We start from the raw sequence: 8,469 nt of genomic DNA on the forward strand, positions 1-8,469 counted from the left end.
CATTGGTACAAACATTGGAGGTGACTTTGCTTCGAAACCAAAAAGACTTTTTTTGTCGCGACATATGTTAAATTGTAAAATAAGAAAAATGCATATATGCCCCTAGGTGTGCAGTCGATCTGAAGGGATGTCATGATAGAAAAGGGTAACTGGTTCATTCCCAACCTCCCCTATTCAACTACTATAAATTTATTTTTTTTGTTGTATCAGACGCAGCAAATTTCTTTGTCGTGCAGTTGAGAATGCAGTTTGTTTTTTCTTCATGAGGAGGAAATGCAGCTACACTGCCAGACGCAACTTGTTGCTTCTGGGAACTGCTCTATGATCCACCAAAATCACAGCCATGTGCAAACACATACACAAATAGGTACCCAATAGAACAATATTCAGTTGAGTGGGAGCAGTTGGAAACGTTGTTGAGTTTATGGTAGAATGCAGTAATCAACCACAAGTCTGAAATGACCCTTACTCTCACTTCTCTTGTATTTCACCTGACCTGGTCTTTATTTGGTAATAAATATGTATTTGTTGTCTGGTATGGTTTTCATACTTAGCTCTTCATATTCATTGGAATGACCTCAGTCTATACCATTGACCATGTTTCTATCTCATACATTGGTGTAAGACATGCTGTCAGCCTTCTAGCTCCTTCTCTGCCCTCTTTATTCTGATCTCTATAATTTTGTTCTCACTTGTGTAATTTATTTCCTATGAAGGACTCAAGACGTAATAGTGCACCCACCTGGACTGCAAATTGTAATTAAAAGTTCAGACACCATTTTAAACGTTTTATATACACTAACCAAAATAATTAACCCCTGCCCTCCTCTGTACACCCATTGTGTCTCACATACAGCAGGGTTGTTCTTATTTCTACATGTGCCATGTTAAAATGTTGCTCTGCATTTTCAGGAGTTTAGATTTTTTCCATGGTTGTGCATCATTGAATTTCCCGAGCATAGAGACAGAAGATCAGTTCAGGCAGAAATAGACTTTTTGACCCAACAGTTGTCCTGCAAGTTCTTTTTTAAATCTAGTGTGGCTATATGTACATAAACAGTGGGCCAGAAGCACAAATATTGTGCAACTTAATCTGATATTGGAGTAAAGTAAATTTTTCTTGTTTAGTACAGTACTGTAATGCTGAACAGGATTTTTTGTTTCAATTCAGTTTTTCTCTTTTAGATTTGCACACCTGGATTCCATCATTGGTGTTTTTAGATAGAATTGTACAACCTGTGATATGTCAACCTGCTGAGCAATGTGATCACGGCACCGCCTCCCCTCTCCTCATCTCCCGCTCCTTCTTTTTAAATTTTAGGTAAGGTACTTTATGTACTTTACTTCTTTATGAGATATGCTATTCATTCTGAATATTCTCTGCAACAGTGATATAAACACAATGGTGTATCATGGGTTTATCATCAAGTCACAGATCAAATGTCAGTTATAGGGTATGCATTCAATCACTGGTGATGATACACACTGTAAATAAATATACAGGATTGTGTGAAAATACAGGGAACAGGTTTTCCTATATGTTCAAGAATTTTTTTTATAGCGTGTTGAACAAATCTGATGAGCGGTAACACATTTTCTTACACCGAACCTGCTGACTTGGTATCTAGATCATCTCCGCATGTCTTGTCAATGTATTGCTATTTTAGGTATAGCATCCAATCAAGCTTAGGATGTAATACATGACTTCAAATGGTCATAGGTATCAACTTACCTGTTTTAAAAAAAGTATCTTTGGACTTTTTTAATCTCTGGTAATGTCTTCAAAATCTGACCAGTTTATTCAAAAAATAATTTTTTTTTCTGCCATATACTGAATTTTAGGACTTTTTTACCCTTCATAGGGTAGATACTCTTGGTCACAGGAATCTTCATAAACTATTTTGACTTTTTTTGTGCAATGAAGATTGAATGGGGTCTTAAACTTTCTACTCTATCCAATGCAGAATGTTCATATTTTACTTATTATGCATAAAAGAGGACTGCTTGTATTTAAAAGTATGGGAAACTGTTTCTTTCAAGTGGGTCCCTTTGAAGTCAATCTCACTTTGTTTTCAAATAGGCTACCAAAGACATCATAAGTTACCTTTGTCTCATAGTGACAATTTGCCCTTTTTATTGGACATCAGTACCTACCTCTTCACCCAGTGTTCTGTCAGATATGGACAAGCTCTGTGGACAAGTCCTTCTGGCTACTTCTTTTACTTTCCTGTTAAGTTTTGTTCTTCATGAAGTGGTCCTTAGGGATACTAAATGTAGGCCATGACTCTTTTTGCTATATTAAATGTTTATGTGAACTTCAATGTTTATTGATACGTTTTTGGTTCATAAAAAGTTCTTTTAATATCTGGAGGCCAAAGCCTGGCTTCCTCCCATGTTTTCCACTTTTAGGAACTACAGTGCAGTTTTATGTGTCGTGTTATACTTGAATAGGGTATTCTAATTAGTTTACTCTGTGTTTGGTCTACCAACCTTCCCCTTTTTGTTTCTTAACCCTTGTTTTTTTTCCCTTTCCTGTCCTCCTCTTGTCTTGTAGGACTTTGGTATTGTTTTGGTTTTATGCCCCCAACAAGAATCGTTCGTTTAATGTTAAGGGCCTGAATTTTAAAAAAAAACTGTAGAGACTCAAGGCCCATATGGTGCTTATTCAGGAAATGCACTTTCAAAGGGATAAAGTGCGTAATTTAGAAAAGAGGAGTTATCCTATAGGCTACCACAGCAGCACAGGGAACATTAAGACTAGGGGTGTGAGTATCTTGATCTGTTTTTTTGAAATTTCAGGTTATTCACAGCTCTGAAGATGGTGGATGTTTATTCTTCAAAGGTAACTTGAATGGGATTCTGATTACATTGGCCATGATTTCTATGCCTAATACTGCTCAGTTTCCCTTTCTGGAAGAAGCTTTATTTGTCTTGCAGAATTTAGTTAAGATATACTTCTTTTTGGAGGGTAAATTAATTTTACTGCTGAGCCTGAGATTGATGTGTCTAGGTCTCCCAGGAATTCCTCTCTTTCTCATATCTATAATTTGAGGAGATGTCCATACCATCATCAACTGATGAATGTATTGTGTATGTGAAACCTCATGGGCAGAGATTTTTCTTTTCTCATGCACATCAACCCTGGTTTAGGATTGATCACTTTTGGCTTCACCATTCCGTTCTTCAAAGGGTGGTGAATTACTCTATAGGAAACATTACTGTCACAGACCATACTCCGGTGTTATTATTGCTCCATCTGACACATTATTCACAGACGTCTGGGAAATGGCATCTTACTGTCTCTCTCTTACAGGATTTGGTGGTCGCTATTTTAAGGAAAATACAGTACCAGACAGTGATCTGGTAATTCTTTGGGAGGCCCATATGACAGTTATCTGTGGAGCCTACTTCATTAAGCATGGTAGCAGGCACAAAGAGGCTGAGGATCAGGAAATGGAACAGTTCCTATATTCAGGTATTGAATGTAACATAATATAAATGTTCATACATTTTCCAGAGATCTACAAATTAGTGGAGAGTTGACTGCAGTTTGAACAAACCTGGCCTCCTTACATGTGACCAAAGCAAAGGTTATACTAGCCAAATGCAATAGGGCGGTTTATTAATATAGTAATAAAAGCAGTAGAATGCTTTCCAAAGAGAGTGCACTTCCATTCCATTACAACTCTCTGGCAGACTAACACACATATTCCTAGAGCCATTTAATAAATAAAACGCCTTAGCCTGGGCGCTACGTAAACTCCATCTAAGACCTTCCAGCCAAGCAATGGGACACCCTGTCTTACTGGATACATGCAGGTATATTTTAGTAATCTGTGGGAAGTATAGAGAGGACATGGTTCTCTATTGCTATAACATGTGACTGATACTGGATTGTATGCATTTCTCTTGAATGGTTTGTCCCCTTGGTCCCTTTTTACATTACATTAGTTCCTTTCTGTAAGATAATTGTTTTTTCAGTTTGTTACTGTTCTTTTTCTTGTCTAAACAAAATAAATAAATAAAAAATGTAATAAAAAAAGGGCTAATCCTATTCTTATATACACAGTACAAATTTAAAAGGTCAGCAAACTTACATCCTGTTTTTATAAACAGAAACATTATGAATTTATTTGTTCCGTAATTTAGATAAATACGTCTTCATGGACATTTTATACAGTGGAATGATAGATTGTAAAGTTAGGAGGAAATAAATGGTTACTGTCTGTACTGGTCAGCACGGTGTCTCAGTGGTTAGCACTCTGGCCTTTACAGCACTGGGTCCCAGGTTGGAATCTCGGCCAGGACACTATCTGCATGGAGTTTGCAGGTTTGCCCCGCGCTTGCATGGGTTTCCTAACGGGTACTCCGGAAATTAGATGTTCTCTCGAATAATGCCAATACACACAGCTGACTAATCAGTTATTTCTCTATCTGCCTATTTTTGTCTGTAAAAGAGTGCCCACTACTACCAGATGGACAGAAGCCCACATTGCTGTTTTGCTCAAGCCAGGAAGGGACATGCACTATTGTACTAATTACAGGCCGATTTCTCTCCTTAATGAGGATAATAAATTGGCCAAAATGTCGGGTAATCATCTCATAGCCTCTTTATTCAAACTGATAGGTTTGGACCAGGTTGGCCTTCTCCCGGGCCGGGAGGCTGGAGATAATATTATTATTACCATTATTAGTCATTAATTTGCTTCACTGGGCACAAACTAACCCAGTGCATGGCATGTTCCTATCCACCGACGCCAAAAAGGCTTTTAATAGGGTGGTTTGCGACTACATGCTTGAAACTTTATGCTATGTTGGATTTCGGAACCGCATGATGTCCTGGTTTGGGTCGCTATATCGTTCACCAACGGCGAAAATTTTAATTAACGGCATATTCTCTGAGAACTTATTTATTAGTAATGGCACCTGGCAGGGCTGCCCGCTGTCACCATTGCTATTTATTTTAACTCTGAAACCTTTTATTAGAAAGGCTAATCTGAATCATGACATCATGGGATTTAGGGTAGGAGAGGGAATATAAGACGGCAGCATATGCTGATGATTTGTTGTTTTCTCTTACACAACCTTAGACGTCAGTGCCAATTTTACTACAAGAAATGGAACAGTTTCATAAAATTTCTAATTTCAAGATAAATTATAATAAATATGCGGCTTTGAACATATCATTAGCGCAACAGATGGTTCAGACAGTCCGACATTCTTTCCCTTTTGCATGGGAGTTAGACAGTTTGAAATATCTTGGCATCTGAATTCCAATGAGTACTATTGAATTTTTTAATAAAAATTACACACCTTTAATAAGAACAATACAGGACGATTTACAAAAATGGAAAGATAAACCCTTTTTGTGGTTTGCTGAGTTTGCCATTGTAAAAATGAACTCCCTCGTTTGTTTTATGTTTATATAATACGATATACAATTGTCACTAAGGCCAAATTACAAGGTGGTATGGGTTTTCCCAATCTATTGCAATACTATCAGGCAATATGTTTAGCTAGAATTTTGGATTGGCATTGCCATTACAATTGTAAAGATTGGGTAAAGTTAGAAGAAGCGGTAGGGAAGGTAAATGTGGACACAGTCTTTTGGATAGAGAACCATTTTTTGCCTACTTACGTTAAGACCCACCCATCCATAGGGCCAACCATAGCAGTTTTCAAAAAACTATTTAAAGGGAAGAGTTTGGCGTCCCGGCCAGGTCAGCTTACACCATTGGTGGGTAATTCAGATTTTCAACCCGGTCTAGAACACAAGTTTCTAGTGAGATGGAAGTCGCAGCTGAGCCCAAAAGTTGGTGATTTTTTAGAGAGGGTGGAGTGTTAGACAGGTCAGAACTGAAGGACTTAGTAGAGGGAGATGAAGAGTCCCTGTGGTAAACAGATCAAACACTATATTATATTATGTTGGATTGTAAGTCCAAACTTCCAGTAAGACCAATGGTGTTTGAACAATATTGTTTACAGGGTACTCCACTGTTACGTACCACCTCTCTAATGTACGGTTACCTAAATCCTCCTGATTGCTCACGGAGATTTAAACAAAAATGGGAGAAAGAATTAGGTCTCCAGTTGATGGACAGTGGGAAAGACCTTGTTTTTTGGCACATAATTGTTCCCTAAGTACCAGATTGCAGGAGAATCCTTTTAAGATACTTACGCAGTGATACTGGAAACTTGACAAAATTCATAGGATAGCTCTGGAGAAATCTGATGTCTGTTGGCGTTGTAAGTCTGAGATAAGTACAATGACGCACATATAGTGGGGATGGCCCAGATACAAAATTTCTGGAAGGAGGTTGCAACATTCAGCTAACTTATCACTGGTTCTATATTACCTTTGCAACCAGAGGTATGTTTACTGCACCTACACGAAAAATCATTGAAAAATATAAAATATCTTTAGCAATGCACCTATTAAATGCAGTGAGAAGTGTTATTCTGTTGTTTTGGAATTCTCAAGAGGTTCCCACTATAAAACTGTGGTTAAGCAAAATTCATTCCGTTTATTTATTGGAAGAAGCAAAAGCTATTAGCTTAGACAACATAGACAAATTTTCTGCAACATTGGATGCTTGGATTGTTTTCTGAATGTACTGCTGCGTATCAAGCTATGTTTACAAAATGACTATTTTGATTTTGAATTTATAATCTCAGGGACATGTTCTCCTTCTCCCATACTTACCTTTTTCTAACTGTATCAATAAGTAATATAGCTTAATATGGTCTGTATTGTAAAATGAATCCAAACATTTTATATATTACTGTATGTTTTACTTTATTTTGGGAAGGTATCGAAAAGCAGATATTTTTCCTTTCTGTATAACTGAAAAGATTTGTATGGTAATGTTCTTTAAATGTTTTATTTTTCTACTCAAGAAGTTTTTACTTTTTGTTTTTACTCAAGAACCAGTCTGTATTAATGTTATGTTTTCATGTTTTATTCAAATAAGCTTTAGGTTTGGAGTGCCCACTGTTACTGTGTAAATTTTACATTTTTCACAAAATCAATTTTGTAAAAATCCTGTGTCCATTCCTTCCCAAGCATACACACCCAATTAGCCTTAAACTATCTTTTCACACAGTTTAAGCTTGTAAGAATATTTTTCAGAGTCATTGTTTTGTTTTAAATTAGGGACTGATGGCTGATGCCTATTCATGTATTGGTCAAGACTTGGTCACAGAGCACCATGATATCTTTCTTCCTGTGTGCTCTATGTGTCTTCTTTCCCCAAACACATGGCTGTGGGTTCTTGCCTCCTTTCTCCCTCCTTTTTTTGCTAACATCACTTATTGTATGTAACACTGCAGCAAAGTTTGGTGGGCACTAGAAAGCTGAAGCTTTTGGTGGGAGTGAATTAGAAATCTGCAATACAGTATGGATGACACTAGAATGCTGCAAATCTACTGGGGGGCAGTGCAATGTTGCCACACTACAAATTACCCAATTTTGTTCACACCAAGTGTTACCCCCGTCCCACCTTCCCCACCACATTCCCCCTTTATCTATTGTGCTAGGGTCATTTAGTTGTCCCTGCCCCACATGCCAGATCTTCTCAGTCCACCCTTGTGAAGGAAACTCATCCTCATCTTTTGTGTTCATGTCTCCATTCAATGGAGTCTCTTCATTTTTTGTATCATTTAGCATCAGTCTGTATTATACACAAAACAAGGTAAGGTTAGTAAAATGTTTAAGAAGATAAACTTGATTCTTAAAAATGTCAGAAGGCAAAAGAAGGAAGATACAGAAATGTGAAGGAACTTACCTGTAAGCCTTTAGGCGTTCACATGCCGAGATCAGCCCACCCTGTTGTCACTCCACTCATAATTGTAAGGAGGATTAGAAGGGTGTCGGCACATTATCCCAGTCGTTTACAGGATCGGCGGTTTTCTGCTTGTCGTTGTTGAAGGAGATGCATCTGTAGCAGGCCCCTCACCTTATTGTTGCAAGCCAATTGTCCATGATGATTTATGATGTTTTATGTTGCTTGGTCACACAAAGTCTGTGTCTTTTTTCCTAAACATATCTATGGGTTCTCACGTCTTTCCTCTATCAACATCACTTCTTGTATGGAACAGAATTTGGAGGCATACTGTGATGGTCAATTGAAGGCTGCAGCAAAAATTGGTAGGCACTAAAATGCTTGCGCATGCTGTGGGGTTGAATTAGAAATCTGTAACCGAAAATGGATGACCCTAAATTGCTGTAAATCTACTTGGGGCACTGGAACATTGGCATCATCCTACCCACAGTTAGTACCCACTACCCTCCACCCTCCCCCTATATATATATTGTGCAAGGGCCATTTAGTTGTCTTTGCCCCTCAAGCCAGATGTTCTTAGTCAACCCTTGCAAAGAAACTCGTCCTCATTTCTGTCAGGATCGGGAACCGAACCCGGGGTTTTGTCTGTGCCTGGCAGTAGCTCTTCACACTAAGCTACTGGAAGTGC

The sequence above is a fragment of the Pyxicephalus adspersus genome, chromosome 1 (genome assembly GCF_032062135.1).
Source record: "Pyxicephalus adspersus chromosome 1, UCB_Pads_2.0, whole genome shotgun sequence".
Taxonomy (NCBI): Eukaryota; Metazoa; Chordata; class Amphibia; order Anura; family Pyxicephalidae; genus Pyxicephalus; species Pyxicephalus adspersus.